This window comes from Sprattus sprattus, assembly GCF_963457725.1.
Source record: "Sprattus sprattus genome assembly, chromosome: 1".
NCBI lineage: Eukaryota > Metazoa > Chordata > Actinopteri > Clupeiformes > Clupeidae > Sprattus > Sprattus sprattus.
In genome coordinates, this window is record NC_137920.1 from 73,047,360 (window position 1) to 73,066,107 (window position 18,748).

At 43.2% G+C, this 18,748-nt stretch overlaps 1 protein-coding gene across 1 annotated transcript in view; it reads left to right on the forward strand.

Annotated features, from left to right (window-relative positions):
- The window catches only part of cadm2a (cell adhesion molecule 2a), a gene marked incomplete at both ends in the record, with an annotated part of 289,548 nt that overhangs the window by 171,402 nt on the left and 99,398 nt on the right, over window positions 1-18,748 (forward strand). The window lies entirely within an intron of this gene.

The window sequence follows — 18,748 nt, forward strand, 5'->3', positions numbered from 1 at the left end:
CCCAGAGAAGCCTCCTGAATGTAGATCTGTTGCATGGCAGCGATGAGGGTGCCCAGTGTTCGGGCTGTCGGCTAAAGCCAGAACCATCTGGGAACTCGGCGGCAGAGCCAGTAGTGCAACTGGTGCAACAGCCTGACTCGCAGGCAGCGGTCACACTGGATCTCCCCCTCACGCATGCAGAACATAACCTTCTATAACCGGATGAATGATGTCCTTGTCATCATGTTTTTCTGTTCTGTTTTTTTGTTAATCATGTCCTTGTCATCATGTATTTCTGTTCTGTTTATCTGTTGTTTATATGTACGTCACCATTTTGTGTTTAAGTGTATAGTGTATAAGTACTTTCTGACTGCTGGCTGTCTCTATGTTTGTCCTATGTCACCTGCCTAGGGACTGCAGATGGAAAGTAGTTATTTTTACTAACTCTGGCATATTTACATGGTGTTTTATATACAATGTTCATGAATATGCATGGTCCCTATCAAATAAACCAATAAATAAATAAATAAATTATATTCTCTAATTCACTTTCTACAAGAGCTCGCAGAACACAATGTAAATATGTATTTACTTTTGTGCCTAGCCTACTGCATGAAAGGCAATGCGTGGAGCGGTCACACACTAAATCATACCGGATTGATAATGATCCCTTTAGTCATGGATTTAAAAGGTTAGGGGGCTATGCAGTGATTTTTTTTGTGTGTAGCTAGTGCATTAGCATTCATGATGGTTTGTCTGTGGGAAAACCAGTGTAAGATCTTTCCTGACAGAACAGGATTTTTTTAAAGTAAACATTAATTTATTGGACTTAGTCTGGTGTAACATAATTATGCATTTCCTGTGAGAATTGGATGGAGAAGCTAAAACTATACTGGGCGCTAACAAGCATCCTCTGGATAGTTACCTTTTTCTCATTAGCATTTAGCATTTTGTCTAATGACATGTTTCCTTTGTGATACCCTTTTGTGTGTATATTTCCGATAATATACATTTGTTTATGAGTGTTTAGAGACCTAGTGTTCTCCACAGGGGAGTCCTTAAGGAGCTACTATATTTTTAACATCACCCCGTACCCAACAATTGGTGTGGCTAGCACCGTGATTGGCTATTTGCATAGTGATAGCATTTACATTAGCATACACTCTCCTTTCGGACGTCTCAAAGTTTCATAAAGGAATGCCATAGCCACAGCTAGTTCCTCTAGGTACTGTTTTCATCATATAGTATATTTCTATATAAGTATGAACACCTAAGTACAGACTTTCACAGAGGTATCATTACAGAGCTGCCTCAACATCACCCCAACACCCAGCACACCAGTTCTTAGGTGTAGCTGGCGCTGTAATTGGTTACTGACGTAGTGTTGGGGTAGCATTAGCATAATGAGTCATCTCTCTTTTTTTAATAGCCCCATTATTTTGGATACAAACTATCTGTTGACACTTCATAAAAAGAGGCTTAGATGTAAGGTTAGGGTTAGAGTGTTGGTAGGATCCTCCTGCTTGGGTGTGTGCCAGTGAAGGATAGGGTGAGCATACAGTATGCATACAGTGTGGTGGGTATATCTTATAGGGCAGTGGTTCTTAACCTGGGTTCGATCGAACCCCAGGGGTTCGTTGAGCCACTCTCAGGGTCCGGCAGGGGTCAAGACACACGCAGTATAGCCCGGTTCACACTAGCAATGTCGGACTGTTTTTATACATACCTACGTTTTGAAGAAATCATATTTTATGTTTCAAATTACGAAGAGTTCGGCGAATGCACTGATGAAGCTTGCAGGGTTTAGGACCTCCAAAAAGGTTAAGAACCACTGTTATAGGGCCTGTTAAAGGGATCCCCTTCAATATAATGAGTGTCCGCAATCCGGTGTCATAATGAATGTCTGTCATAATGAAGCTCTTTAAGCACAAATGCTTCCCTTTTCATGATTTCATGATTTTGAATACAGCATTTATTTTTTTAGTTGAAGAATAAAGCAAATGTTCCTTCCCTACTCCTTTGTTTTCTAGCTCTGTTGGTAGGATCGCATTGCGATTGTATGACAGTGTGAGCCTCCTCCTGTGTCCTCCATCATCTTGTGAGTTCAGTGCGTTGACTCAGTCCTATTATCCTTCTGTCCCGTCGTTAAGTCCTAAGACAAATTATACATGGAGGTATTCCGAACCTGATTGCTGAAATCTGAGCATGTCAGCATGAAGCTTTTGTTTGTTTCATTTGTTTGTTTGTTTGTTTGTCTGTCACCACAGTGTGTGGTTAGTCCAAAAAAGAAAGGAAAAGGGTAAAAAAAAAAAAGATGCCCATGAAGGATGTTGTAAATTGCAGTAATGGATCTGTCTCCCTGCGTTCAGCACTTTGCTTTTCCTTAAGCGTCCTCCCTGATTTATGTGTGCGGAGGAGAGGGGGAGAGAAAGAGGTGCAGTTTCCTTGCCGGCGGGGGATTAAAGAGGATTGATAGTTATTAAACATTCAGGATGAGCCTCGGCCGCCTCAGAAGGTGCCCTTAAATGCAATTTAAGTGTTCAGCTTCACCGCCAAGGCTTCTTAATGAGGGGTGTTTGTTTGTGTCCCGCATGTGCCCAGCATACCCTCCTCCCACTCATTCGCTTACTCGCTCACTCGCTCCTCACTCCTTTCATGCAGTCTTTCTTTCTATCTCTCATATACAGACACATACTCTCTGTCTGTATCTTTCTCTCTCTCTCCTTGTTTTTTTTTTGGACTCTTTCTCACCCATTCTGTCTGTCTCTCTCTTTTCTACACAGTTGCTCACTCATCTCTCCCTCGCTCCATCTCTCTACTTTCTTTTCCACTCATTTTCTCTCTTTCCTATTCACTTCCTCGCTCCCCTCCCTCTCTCTGTCTCTCTGTCTCTCTCTACCCCTTGCCAACCGTGTGTGTGTGTGCCCCCCACACACACACAAACACAGCACACACACACACACACAGTGGCAGCAAAATAAATTACGGGCAGCCAGAAGAGACTGTTCCAAAAAAAAGCAAAAAAGGTTGCTGATGGAACAATACAGCAGATCACTGTTTAGTGGAACAGGGTGAAACAGACCTAACCTGTGCACTCAGATCAGTGGATCACTGTTTAGTGGATCAGGGTGTAACAGACCTAACCTGTGCACTCAGATCAGTGGATCACTGTTTAGTGGATCAGGATGTAAGAGACCTAACCTGTGCACTCAGATCAGTGGATCACTGTTTAGTGGATCAGGATGTAAGAGACCTAACCTGTGCACTCAGATCAGTGGATCACTGTTTAGTGGATCAGGATGTAACAGACCTAACCTGTGCACTCAGATCAGTGGATCACTGTTTAGTGGATCAGGGTGTAACAGACCTAACCTGTGCACTCAGATCAGTGGATCACTGTTCAATGGATCAGTGTGTAACAGACCTAACCTGTGCACTCAGATCAGTGGATCACTGTTCAATGGATCAGTGTGTAACAGACCTAACCTGTGCACTCAGATCAGTGGATCACTGTTTAGTGGATCAGGGTGTAACAGACCTAACCTGTGCACACAGATCAGTCGATCCGGGTGTAACAGACCTAACCTGTGCACACAGATCACTGTTCAGGGTGAAACAGACCTAACCTGTGCACACAGATCAGTGAGCCTGTGCACAATCCACCTCTGGACTGAATCAATACACTTACATGGATGTGTTTTGAATAATTCTGCTGAATTCTCCCACACCAATATCCTAAAAATGAGCTATATGCAGAAGCCTGCAGTCATTATCTTCGCATATCACCATCATCCATCATGTGATGGGGCTCTGTTTCCCATGTTTAGCAGTAACACTTCATGATGTTTCCCTTAATATTGCATAATTCACTTCAGTAGTGGACAGCAATAAAGCTAGGATAAAGCTAACTACAACAGGTTTGTCCATGTTAACTAAATGCATTTAGTAAGCTTTTGCAGTGTCACGGTATTCAATCAATACGTCAGCATTACAGACACTCCCCATTCTATTGAGCAGATAAGAAGCCAAATTAGTCAACAGAAGAATTGTTTACTGGTGGAAAATACATAATTGGCTTGTGGTGACCACTCGCATGCTGGACCAATATTTGATATAATACACGGCAATGACAGCCGTCTTTTGCTTACATTCACGCTACTGTTAGTTTCCCACACACCCTCGGGTAATTACATAGTCCTTTGACAACGAGGAAGTGGAGTGGTGGTGTTGTTGAGTACATTTATTCTTATTGTCTATGAAATAAACAAGTGGTGATATTTGTACTGTTACTCTTTAACAACGAGTTGTCTCCTCGTTTCCCTTGTGCTTAACCCCCGCACTGGTGACGCCGTTTACGCCCGGAATATTCTGGAGTTTTACAGTGAATGATGGCTAACACAGTTCCGTTCAAATTACGTCATTTCTGCTCTACAGGTCTCATAGCTGACCAATTAAATAGGACGATATGGTATCATGAAAATATTTCCACATATAACTTTATCTTGAGATGACTTCTTCCAGCTGCAACAGCTGCATGATTTTATTCAACTGCCAGTCTGCCATCACCAGCCTCACATCATCTCAGTACATCCTCCAGCAGGGTATGCTGAATCTACGGAGGAAGGGCGCTGTTTATCTATGGATTATTCTATGCATCTGTCTATCTATCTATCTATCTATCTATCTATCTATCTATCTATCTATCTATCTATCTGTCTGTCTGTCTGTCTGTCTGTCTGTCTGTCTGTCTGTCTGTCTGTCTGTCTATCTATCTAACTGTCTATCTATCTATCTGTCTTTCTATCTATCTAACTTTCTTTCTGTCTATCTATCTATCTCTCTCTCTATTTAACTGTCTATATATCTAAACATTATTCTGTAAGTATTTTAACCCAGCGAATCTTGTGTGAGAAGGCTTATTACATAATAAACAATGTCATACCTGCTACAATGACTGCTATCACCAGAAGCTCACCTTTTTTCTTTTCTTTTGGTTTTGTTTTGTTTTTTACACAAACAGTGTCATATACCCCGGTGAAATGTTAGGAAGGTATGAAAACATAGATACTGCCCAAGCCTAGCGTTAAGTATCAACAGTAAAGTATAATGCATGAATAACTGTAATACAAGATGTATGAATTACTGAAACACAGTTTGGTATTATACACATCATTGGGCTTTATTAATTTTTTAGTCATTTCAATTCCATCCATAGAAAATGCCAATAGTTTGCAAATGGCATGCTCATGCATTATCAATTCATGTTAATGATACCAATATTCCAATATCGAATAGTCTGATCAATATTTACTGTAGCCTATGCTCAGTCTATCAATGGCGATCGTGTTTGTGTCACTCATACTCATACTTCTCATGGTATCTGTGTAAGATGAATCATATGGCCATATGCATTGTTGCTGGGATTGAAATGATGAGTCACTGCCATCTCCTGCAAACAGGAGATCCTCTCCATGCTTCATCCTGCCGACAGAACTGTTGCTTTTTATATATTTTTATACATTTTTATTTTTATTTTATTTATTTTTATTTTGTATACAGAATGTCACAGGGTCTCTCCTGTGACAGCAACTCACTGGACTCTTTGTGTGAGAGAGGATCCCAGGGAGCACATAGGAATAGGAATCTCAACCTGTATTGGAAGTTGAAAGTGAAAGTGAAAGTCCTCTCTATGGCAGAGGTGGTGTAGACACACACACTCTGAAATTCGCCTCTGCATTTAACCCATCCAGGGAAGTGACACACACACACAGTGAACCCTACGGTTTCCGGCCTGAAACCCTAACCAGTAGGCCACGGCTGCCCTTGGGACGAAAGTGTCTGTCTGCAACGATGAATACAAATGTGTATGTTACTGTAATGTAAGTGACTTCCAAATGAACAAATGTGACGGTTAGTCATTTGGAATTCAACAGATGCAGTACTGAGTGGCCACAGCCTTTTTTGTCTCCTCGTGCTGGACCTGTGCGGACTGCATACGGGGCCCGGTTTTCTCTGGCAACTGCATCCACCGTGCTGGGCAAAGGGGTTAGTGTAGCTCGAATCCATTGGCATGGGTCTTCTGCATCGCTGTATACAAAGGGGCAGTTTAGCCAGAGCCTACGGGCATCAGCCTGCATCATGGCTGGGCAAAGGGGCAGTTTAGCCAGGGATCCTGCTGGCACAAGTTCTGCAGCCTTGTTAGAGAAAGGGGCAGTTTAGCTGGGGGCCTTTGCTGGACAAAAGTGGCAGTTTAGCCAGGGGGCCCGGTGCCGAATCCTCTAACGCCCACCCCACTCACGACCAGGCGTCTGCTGCCAGCCGAAGGCACGACTCGCGCCAGAGACGTTGGCCTCGGTGGAGCGGCCGAACAGGTGTGTGGCAGTGGAAGCAGGGAGCAAAGAAAAGGAGAAATCTGTGCAGTGAAAATTCATCTGAAAAACGAAACACAAGCAGTAAATGAGAACAGGTGTGTGAATAATAACTAACCACTGTCTGGAGGAAAAACAAAACCAGGATCTATAAAAAGGGAGGCAGAGCAAGATGTATGGTTTCACGACATAAATAACAGACGGTGCTTATCTGGCTTTTTTGAGGTTTCTCGTTTTGATATTGTTGGCTGATAATGTTATACAGATTATACAGTTATGCGTGGCAGTGTGACAGGATAAATGGAATGGTAGCACTGCCCTTACATGAACCGGAGAACGTGTTCCTCTCTGTCCGCTCACCTTCTCTCAGGATTGATGTGGGCGTCAGTGTTTCTGACATGGTGGAGAAGCATGAGGTCTTTGAGATTGTCTGGACTTTATGTTAGTCTGTGTTGTGCCTTAAAATGGGGAGGATGGCATTACCATACATGGTCATAACGCACCTAGATATACAGGAATCTAGCCGTTGAAACACTCTAGTACAGTGGTTCTCAAACGTTTCACCGTGAGTACCACCTCAGAAAATATTTGGCTTTCAAAGTACCACCATTGTAACTATCATTGACCTTCGGTAGCCTGCGCACGATAAGAACTAAGTGTTATTACCTCACTGTAATGCCTGATCAGGAGAATGAGCATGGCTCAGATAAATAACAAACTTAAATTATAGGGATCTAGTTGTTTTAATGATTTTTCATATAACAGTACAGTACCACCAAAATAGTACCACAGTTTGAGAACCACTGCTCTAGTACGTTATCAGGGGACAGTTTTGATCATAGTCATTGTTCCATTGAGATTACACATTGAAGCGCATTGATAATAAATGTTAAATGTTATCATCAAATCAAATCAAATCAAATCTAGCTTTATTTATACGGCACATTTCAGACCAGGAGGTAACACAATGCGCCTCACAGTACGTTGCGTTTCCTAACAGTTCGGTGAACTGTTCTACCTTGTATTTCCCTTCCTGTTGACTTGGTGTTATCCACCAAGTGGCCCATGGATAAGCATCACGGGAGTGAGAGGTGAGATCGTAACTTCTATAAGTATTTATTCCTGAGCATATTGTACTTCATGAAATAGCATATGCTGTAGGGATATGTGTTGTGATGTGAGATTAGCCAAGATAAGTGATAGAAAAAGATGCTCCTGCAGGAAAAAGGTGTTCCTATACCTCGCTTGGACGGGCAGCAACACCAAGGTCCTGGGTTTGATTCCTAGGGGGTCGTACTGATAAAGTCTGGATCCTACCCGGGCTGTAAATCATGTTTGATAATAGTGTCTGTAAAAATAAACAGATTTAAATAAATGTAAATTTAAAAGAAAGAGCACACCCGCTGCCTGTCCTTACCACAGCACGCAGTACTATGACGCATACAGATGGATTGGGTTTTGATGGATCGCAGAGAACTTGCTGAGTTTTTAAGGAAATGCTTTGCTCGGGTATTTTTTGCTGTCAGGAACATTTATTAGCAAATGGGGTATGACAAAACGACAGAGATTTCACCCGAGCTGCTTCTTTTTGCAGATGAAAACTGTCATTCTCGGGGAGCCTTAATAGCCTCCTTCCACACATGGAATGCATAATATGTCCCCAGAAAAATGAATAATAACCAGATCTGAAACTGTGGGTCAAATCATGTTCTGTTTTGTCAGGGCTGATTTGAACTCTACCTATTAAGTTACCCTCATCTAAGTCCCATATTTGACCATTATTTGCCATCTTACTTATCGTGTTTGGGGCGGCAGCCCGGCATAACCATAGTTTTCTAACCACTATCCATCAGACTAGGTGGCCCAACAAGGGGTGGTGTGTGTGTGTGTGTGGGGGGGGGGGGGGGTTGCAATTGTGTGTGTAATAACCTACAATATAGTTATCATTAAGGTCCAGTAGCCATGGACCAAACCATCCTTTAATTCCCCCTGTGTAATTGTGTGGCTGTACTCAAGTACAGAAGTGGCATGTTAAGGGGGATACAAACAGTGGTGAGGGCATACAGACAGTGTTTTTTTCTCTGTTTTTGTAGTGGGTTAAGTGGACACTGTGAGTTATTCGCCGCTCAATCAATACCAGCGAAAGGCATTAGAAGCAGGAAATTGCTTTAGCTTCTTCAAAGGGCGCTTCACTTCAGCACCTAACTAGAGGAATGATTAGTCACCGTTCTCCGCTGAGTAGGGTGTAATTACAAGGCAGAACTGCGGTATGCAGGCTGCAGAAACAGCCCCTGACGGAAGGACAAAGAACACGAAGCAGAGGGCCCATCTCATGGAGGCAGCCTTTATTTTCTTTTTGTTTTCCGTTTTTAACTTGTCATTGTTTTGATCTTTTTTTTTCTTCTTCTTCGTCGTGTTCTCTTGGTACTGCAGACCTTCTTATTTGAATTTTGGAATTTTCCTACATTTTTGATGGAGTAGATTTGTGCATTTTGTTAGCGTGTATCATCTTGCTTTTGTTTCACTCCTGCCTCCTGTGTCGCTCCTTTGGTCATGATCTAAGGTTGTTTATAACATGTAACACGGAAAAGGTGCTGTAAAAACATTTTTTGAGAATATTGTTTTTAAGGGGTCCCTAGTTTTGTGACTTGTTGGTGCCTGCAGTATTTCAGATTATTTTTGGAAGGCTGGTGGATGGGAAAGTTCTCAGAGTTCTCTTCCGTCTCCCTTCTTCAGTTCTGAACTCTATTTCTTTCTCCATGTGTCTGAGGAGAAACAGGTTTATATAAGAGAAATTACACGAAACCCCTCTTCCCTTTTGACAACCCCGTCATGGCAGCCAAGGTTGGCTTAGCGACTGCGGTGCATTGAAAACAAATCGTTCCCTTCCGCCGTTCGTCATCTCTCTCTCTCACGGATGCTCCAGTCTTACCTGTCTCTTTCAGTCTCTCGCCGTCTCAAGGCTACACCACCATCAGCGTCCACTGTTGACAGCCAAACAGCCACTGATCCGTGCCCTTACATGACCCCAACCATAGTCCTTAATCTGAGCCTTTTTGTAATAGAGTCATTCTACGCCAAACGTACCAATTTAAGAAAATCGCCACCTTAGACCATCTCAGATTTGGCTGAAAAAATTCAAGGTTGTTCATACACTTCTTATATATAGGTATAGTCCCAAATATTAGCTCTCTACTCCCATTAGTTTTGTCACAAAAAGATGTTTTAGCAACATTTAGCAATGTCATGTGCATTTTCAGACTCAAACATATTTTTGTGACAAAACTATTGGAAGTAGAGAGCTGATATTTTGGACTATACCTTTTAAGAAGTGTATGAACAACCTTGAATTTTTTTCAGCCAAATCTTAGACAGTCGAGTGGGAGCCACTTTCACACTTTACATGGCAGGATTCAATACTCATTTTGAACATACTGTGAACAGACAATAGGTTTACTGTTAATGTTGGTTCATTGTAAATGATGTTGTACAATGGCAGTATATTGTCATGCATTGTACATTTGGCTGTGCTTCTAAGCCACCTATGACTGGAGGCAAACTCCTTGTAGGTGTCGAGAATCTTGGCCTAGAAAGTCAGTTCTGATTTTGATTCTGTTCATTCAGCTCCCATGCCTTGGCCTCTCGTTGCAGCACTTCATTGAGCAAGGCCATTACCAGTTTAGCACCAGTAGTCGTGGCGACGAAGCAGGGAAACGCATCTGTCTTTTTTTTTCTTTCTGTCTGTGACGAGAGGAACTGCTCAGACGAGACCCCGGGCCCGTCGGGATTGAGATGTCTGTTTAGATGTGCTCACTGTTTAGATGATGTCTGTTTAGATGTGCTCTGCCCACAGTTAAAAGCACAGAGCTGACAGGCCCTGTTTACCCTTGTATCTCCTTAAGATCTCACAGCCCAAAAGGCTAAAATGTGAAACTATATTCTCTATGCCTCCTCTCCAGCAATCTGTCTTCATGCATCTGTTGTGGTTGTTACTTTCATTTTTTGCTTCTTCGCTGTATAATAGTTTGACCTTAAGCTGAAAGTTAGAGAAAAGCTCTGTGGGGCTAAGATGAGATGACTGACGCTGTTGAGCAGCCTAGTGTGATGTGATCGCTGTTGCCAAGAGAAACGGAACTCCACAGCCACTGGTGACGTGCGCGTGCGTCTGTCGACCCTTCCCCTCGAGCAGCATCCATGAGCCGTGGGATGAACTGGATAATACATATTTAAAAAGGATGAAATTGCAAAGTTAGGGTTTAAAAGCAACCTGACAGTGTTGTCCTTACATGGGATGAACTGGATAATACATATTTAAAAAGGATAAAAACGCAAAGTTAGTGTTTAAAAGAAACCTGACAGTGCTGTCCTTACATGTCCAGAAAAGCCATAAAGTGATGGTTCCAGATTAGGGGTGTTTCTGACACTGTACAGACAGAATTGCACAGCCATCATCATGTGGATGACTGGCCTAGTCAGCGGTTGAATCTGTGTCTTTCATCATAACTGCCACCAGAACTGGTTTGATGGTATTTTAAGATAAGACACCACTTCAAATTAGTGCTCATTTGATTCATCAGCCGTGAAATTCGTTGTTATTTTAGCACTTAAATAAGCTGCTGTATGATATAAACAAATAAGCAGTGTCCTTTCGGTGATGGTTTGTTGGTGCTGTGTTTGACAGATGCACTTGGTGGGCATAACCTCACATCTAGTCTTTTTGACCAATGATTTACAGGATCACAGCCAAGGACGTGTGCCTTTTTTTCTCATGTCATTTGCAATGAAATGTCAGATTTAGATAATGTTTTTGAAGCAGACATTTCTACTGAGTAGTTCTTGTTTTAAACAGTGAAGAAATACAAGATTGTTTGTGATCATCACACTGATGTTCTTTGTTTCTCTCTCTCTTTTTATCATCTCTGCTTCAATCTCTGAATGACTTGCATCCTGGACTGGATCTGTACCTTGACTGAATTGCAACAGGTAAGCACCACTTTTTATCTTCCTTCTTTTCCTCTTCCTCCTCTTCCTTCTCTTCCTCCTCCTCCTCCTCCTCACCCTCACCCTTGCCACAAGCACAAAAAAGACTCTCTTTGGAAAGCAAACAGAAATCCTGTTGGCACCAGCAGCCTTGACAAAGCTGTGCTATCTAAGGAAAAGGTTTTCAGGGTATTACTCTTTTTAACGTCTTGATCTTGAAGGCTACAACAGGGCCTTGGTCCCAGCAGCACTGATTCAGCCCCGGAGCAGAGTAGGGCCACCTGTGATGATGTGTGGACTCAGAGCTCATACCTGACTGTAGCTGGCAGTCTGTGGTAGCCCACCTGATCGAAATATTTAGCATTAGGATTCAGTTTGGTGTGGACCCAGTTTCTAAATTAGGAGAGAAAAAAAACATGTATACAGAGAAATGTGGGAATGTTTATTTCAATGGTAATATGGTGACATCTGCAAATGATCAGGGCCTAGTTTCCCGATAACGACGTATCTTAACGGCCTACGTGGATTTTGGGGACATCATAGACTCATCATTGCCGTAAGTGCGGCGTCGGAAAACCGCTCTGCAATATCCCTCTTACGACCGATTTCAAGTCCTTTTTAGCGTTCGGGAAACTGGGCCCAGTTCAACAAGCCTGTACAGAATCAAACTGAGATAACTCACTACTTAACAATTGGCGACTGGCCTTAAACCTAATCAAAACCACAAACCACTGTGACCAAATGTGTTCCTCACTAACGTGTTGTATTTCTTTGTGAATACTAGAGCTTTCACACGTGCTTCAGGTACAAATCATTCTCTTTGAACTGCGGTTGCTGGGGGACCAAGAAAAATGAAATCTGAGAAATGTCATTAAATAGAGAGCCTACACACACACACACACACACACACACAAAAACACACACACACACACACACACACACACACACACATACACACACATACACATACACACACACACACACACACACACTCCCCCTCAGACAGCCCGTCCCTACTTCAGCTACTGCTCAGGCTGCCAGTCCACTCAATATACAATAAACTCATCAGTGAGGGACGAGAGCCCCAGTCCAGTGACTCATCAGTGAGGGACGAGAGCCCCAGTCCAGTGACTCATCAGTGAGGGACGAGAGCCCCAGTCCAGTGACTCATCAGTGAGGGACGAGAGCCCCAGTCCAGTGACTCATCAGTGAGGGACGAGAGCCCCAGTCCAGTGACTCATCAGTGAGGGACGAGAGCCCCAGTCCAGTGACTCATCAGTGAGGGACGAGAGCCCCAGTCCAGTGACTCATCAGTGAGGGACGAGAGCCCCAGTCCAGTGACTCATCAGTGAGGGACGAGAGCCACAGTCCAGTGACGAGCGCCCCAGTCCAGTGACTCATCAGTGAGGGACGAGAGCCCCAGTCCAGTGACTCATCAGTGAGGGACGAGAGCCCCAGTGCAGTGACTCAGAACAAGTGAGGGACCAGAGCCCCAGTCAAAGAGCCTTTAGCTGTCACAGTGGTGTTTTACTGCCTTTCTTTAACACTTTTGGATTCCACATAGGACACGTCTCAGAGAGAGTGTGTCTAAAATAAATAGAGCACAAGACAGTGAGGGGAGAGAGAGAGAGAGGAAGAGAGAGGGAGAGAGAGAGAGAGAGAGAGAGATAAAGAGAGTGAATGGCAGAGCAAGAAAGAATCAGGGGGAATGGGGGGAGATAGGGGGAAAAAAACATCGTTGGAGAAAATAGTCGAGATGAGTTGAGTCCGCGCTGCCCCTGGTGGTTTAGCGGCCTCATCTGCACGGGCTCTCGGTAATGGCCACCTGGGAGCCGCTGCCGGTGAGCCTGTGCCAATTAAATTAGGTAGCACAACAGCAGCCGAAACTCCCCTCCTCTTCTCTCCTCTCTCCTCTTCCACACCTCCAACTCTACGCTCCTTACCGGGGTGGTTCCCCACGGACCCCCCCTAACCATCCCCCCCCCCCCCCACCCCCACCCTCTACGCACCGCGCTTCTGTATACAGTAATTGTATTTAGGACACGGGTGCCTGATGGAATAGTGTGAGAATTGCTGGGTGGCGGAATAAACACGCAAGGCTGGCCGGAAAAAGCCCCAGACGAGATCTTTAGCAATGCAGCTCCCGGCTTTATTACCCCGGGGACCGTGTTACCCGGTGGAAGGATAGGTGCCCCGGACCAGAACTTCAGCTGAAAGTTCTCTTTTCCAGAGTAAAATTAGGAACTGGGATGTATGCAGTGTGCAAAAAGGTTTAGGTCAAAAACAAGTTCTCAAGCGATTTATGCCCTACATTATATATGGCCGTACATGAGCCTATTCAGGCATGCTAGAACTATTACTGAACTAAAGCGTATCTCTCGTAAAGGTGAGGATGCAGTATAGTGTAGTCCACTATCATGTAGTGATAAATCATGCCGCAATATTTAATCTGCGTGATAATCATTCTACATCATTGAACAGTTCATTGATCTTGATCATGATAATTTATGCTATGATCACACCAGACTGCAGTATAAACTCTATGTGATGATCATGCCAGACTACATAGTATAGTATACTATAGCATGCTGTATTGATATGTGACTGTATCAATCATAGTATAGTATACTATAGCAGGCTGTATTGATATGTGACTGTATCATTCATAGTATAGTATACTAAAGCATGCTGTATTGATATGTGACTGTATCAATCATAATTTAATATACTATAGCATGCTGTATTGATATGTGACTGTATCAATCATAATTTAATATACTATAGCATGCTGTATTGATATGTGACTGTATCAATCATAGTATAGTATATTAGCATGCTGTATTGATATGTGACCGTATCAATCATAGTATAGTATACTATAGCAGGCTGTATTGATATGTGACCGTATCAATCATAGTATAGTATATTAGCATGCTGTCTTGATATGTGACCCTATCAATCATAATTTAATATACTATAGCAGGCTGTATTGATATGTGACCGTATCAATCATAGCATAGTTTACTACAGCAGGCTGTATTGATACGTGACTGTTTCAATCATATAATCGAGGCACAATGAACCTTGTCTCTGTGGTTGGCAGAGGTGAAGTGGCCCTATAGATGCCTGTTCAGGAAGGGTCCTGAAAGGTGCTGCTGTTTGTTAAGAGTTGTGTCTAGCATGCTTGTCAGTGGGTTAAAAATGCTTCATGTTATTATAATGACAGTGCATTACTTTCTAGCCATATAACTGTACTGTATAATAATAATAATAATAATAATAATTTATTTTATTTTTAACGCACTTTTCATTCCAAAGAATCTCAGAGTGCCTACATATTAGAAATTAACTATAATAATACAATAAAAAATATATATATATAAAATATCGTTTATTTTAATGATCATATCACGGTGTAGGATATTCCATGAGGTGGTGTGCCATTAAACCCAGTCCCTCTTAGAGGTGTAGAATACTCCATGAGGTGGTGTTCCATTGAACCCAGTCCCTCTTAGAGGTGTAGAATACTCCATGAGGTGGTGTTCCATTAAACCCAGTCCCTCTTAGAGGTGTAGAATACTCCATGAGGTGGTGTTCCATTGAACCCAGTCCCTCTTAGAGGTGTAGAATACTCCGTGAGGTGGTGTTCCATTGAACCCAGTCCCTCTTAGAGGTGTAGAATACTCCATGAGGTGGTGTTCCATTGAACCCAGTCCCTCTTAGAGGTGTAGAATACTCCATGAGGTGGTGTTCCATTGAACCCAGTCCCTCTTAGAGGTGTAGAATACTCCATGAGGTGGTGTTCCATTGAACCCAGTCCCTCTTAGAGGTGAAATCCCACCAGTCAGGGTCCCACTGAGTGGAGCCTGCAGTTTTGTCTGACATGCGTCCCGCCTTGTCGCCCCCTTTTGCACCGGCTGAGAGATCAGAGGCTTGCCGCCTGGTTGCCGTCACGTTCGTTTAGCCGCGGCGGAGCAGGCTCTGCAGCTGGTGACACAACACTGTCACTGCCAAGAGCCATTACCTGGCTAACACACAAAGATACGCGCCGCACCGTACCGCACCACACCGTACCGCGCCGCACACACACACCTGAGTAAATAAATAAACAAAATACACTGATGAATAAATAAGCAACCATCTTAATGACCTGGTGTGTGGAAAGGTGAAAACATATGGCAACGCCACTCGCTCCCCCGCCCCCTGCTGCCTCTACAGGGCGTTGCCGTGGTAGCGCTCTCGGGGCCAGCCACTTTGATCATGTGACCCGTTAGCGGGCCCAGGTGTGGAGGAGGCATTAGGTATGCCTAGCAGATAGCCCTACAAGAAAGGTGGCCGTCCACCGAGCCATAATGAGATGCCTGCCAACTGGTCTTCCATCTGCCGTTAGGCACAGCGCAGCCGAGCATTAAATCACTCCAGCCAAAAGTTTTTGAGCAGAGTGGCACGCTGCTCACTCTCTCGCTCTCTCTTTTGCTCTCTCTCTCTCTCTCTTTCTCTTTCTTTCTTTCTCTCTCTTTCTCTCTCTCTTTTGCTCTCGCTCTCATTCTCTCTCTCTGTATCTCTTTCTCCCTCTCTCCCTCCCTTTTGTCTCTCCCTCTCTTTCTCGCTCTCTGTCTCAATCTATTTCTCTCATGGAACTGTGTCTTTTGTATCCTCTTGAGTGGGTTTGTGTATGAGCTCCTCTTTTTCGAGGGAATCAATTCCACTGAACCAGCAAAACCTCCTTAAAACCAGTCATTTTGAGGGCCCTGAGTCGACAGGAGGGATTGTCAGTCTTTTTCCTCCCCATCTCGTCTGGTTAGGGACCCATCCAGAGAGATACAAAGGAAAAACCTGTCTTCCCCAAACGTCATCCGGAGCGGGATGCTAAGAGGCTTTTCTGCTGTCAGTCTACTTAGCGTTTGAGTGACTGACAGCAGGAGGTGGGGAAAGGTCGCGGTTTTCATCTTTGACGTATCACGTTAAGGATTAGGAGGGTCAGTGGTCCTCAAAACTCTGCTCTGTAGTTCCCGTAAGTCATTAATGATTACACTGAAAAAAAGCAACTTTGGACCAAATTGAAAAACTTCTATTAACTCACAACCCCAGCGACAGCTTTTGAAAGGTAGTATATGTAAGCCTGGCTAGCTCTTTAGCTAGCGAGCTAAATTATTTAATACTGCACACCCCAAGCGGAAAGGAGGCAGTATATTACCACATTTGTGCATCCCTTCGCTAGATGATAGTCTAACCATTAAAGTTAACTAATGGGCTTGCTAATGAGCTACTTGCTACCAACTACAGGGTAGCCTTGCTCACTTGGGGGTTAAATTAAATCTGGCAATCTGAAAATGGATCAAATGTTTAATTTCTCCAGGAATGAACGGAACTCGTCATTATTTTAGTCTCTGAGATTGGTAACACAATCCCTGAAAGTGACTTGACCGCCCATTGCATCCAATCGTGGTCTTTGGTACAGTCGTTCACTGGCGCCTCTTGAGGTTCAAAGTGGTGTTATGAGAGAGGACAGTGCCGCTCTAGCTGGTTAGTGTGTTAACTTAAGTCAGTTTATTGGCGTTTTTGACATAATGTCGAAACAGTTATTTCTTCACATTCTGTAGCTATTTCTAGTTCATATTTTAAAATACTTCAATCATAACAGATTTGTTTTTGAGCAGTTACAGCTTTCTTGTCCTGTAGCTTCAGCTCTCCAAAGAAGTTGTCTGTAGTGTAAGTAAGACACAAGAGTCGAGATTTGATTTTGTTTAAGCGCCTGTTCAAGCGCATTGAGACAATTGTGTCGTTATGGCGCTATATAAATAAAGTTGAATTGAATTTAAATAGATTGATTACCAGTGGACAACATCTATCTACTGCACCACCATGTGTTTCTGTGCCACAACAATAACGCTGATTGGCTCATTGATACCTCAGAGATACGCAGAGTACTAAACCCTTGGTGTTTGAAAAAAGGACACATCTTCTTGATTTGTATCGTGGAATACTTTTAACCTGACTGCTTAGACTGAAGGATAACTCAGCATCACACACACTGCTTCTTCCACATACACAGTGCGTTTTACTTTGGGGGGAGCGTTGGCTTTTGCCCTTGGCTTTGTTCTGCCTGAGGGTTCTGTGAGTTATGGGACTTCTCTGTGGCGTTGTGGTGGGCACTGATCACATTATTGCTCGTACAAAAAGGGATTGATACAGTGAGCCAAAAACCTCAGGACCAAACAGACCCCTCGTGTTTCCCCTCAACGAGGAAATAGGGCTTCAGATTATTTGTTTTAAAAAGGCACTCAGGAAAGAAAAAAAGCACGCAGTGACATCATGTGAAGCATCAATCAGGATCTGGATCCAGGGGGCCGTCACCATGCCATCGAGCTGAAGGATGTCAGGGGTGCGTTGGGTGTAAAATATGAGCATCTGCAGACACATATTTCATTCACTTCCTGCTGTTCACACACTACAGTTCTACAGGTCTAAAGGCCAGCTCTGTCTAAGATTCATTCACTCAGTTTTCTGTCTCTTATTTTTTGTTTCTTTTTTTCTTCTTTTGCTCTGGCATTTGTTTTGTTTTCTAGTCTTGTAAGTCTTTCTTTAGCTTCTTTTTTTTTTCCCCTGTGTATCTTTTTTTGTTTTTATTTCTCTTTTTACCATTTTTTTCCCTCCTCCTGCGTTCTCTATCCTCTCCATTCTTTGCTCCAATATTCCCTTGCTGTGTTGATGCACACGGAACAATCTGCACTAATTGTAACAAATCGGGAAGTCAATAGACTCTGGTGAGACCTTCAGAAATAGATCTGAATCAATAAAGACCATAGGTGATCATCTTCCCCATGCGTTAACATGCACGCCCTGGCTCTGAAGGCCATAGGTGATCATTAGTGATGCTCCGATCGATCGGCAACCGATCATGATCGGCAGATATTGGTAAAAATAGCTTGATCTGTGATCGGTGAAAAGCACTGATCAAAAATCCGATCACGTGACGTAAATTAATTGCGCGACTTTTCAACCTGCGTGCGCGGCAAACGGTCACTCAACAGCAGAGCAGAGCTTGGCATCCCATCTGGATTTTTTTTAATTTCGGTTTAATTTCTACAAATTGTGCACATAAAATAGTGGGATGTTGCGCTGAATGGATCCCATAGGGATCCGTATGAAAGCTATAATATCCAATTGTCACAGATTGTCCGGTAAGAACAAATAATGATAAAGTTCCAATGATGAAAAGAAGAACGGTATTTATTTTCCACACACACACTCGCAAGACATGAATTGGTAGGATGAATATGAATGACTGAAGACCGTGGTTTCTACAGGAATGATAAATATCAAGACATATAGATATGAATCTGAATATATTACGGCTGTAACATGAAGGTGGATCTGTCCCTTTAACTCCGTGTTGCGTTACGGTGAACATTCCATTT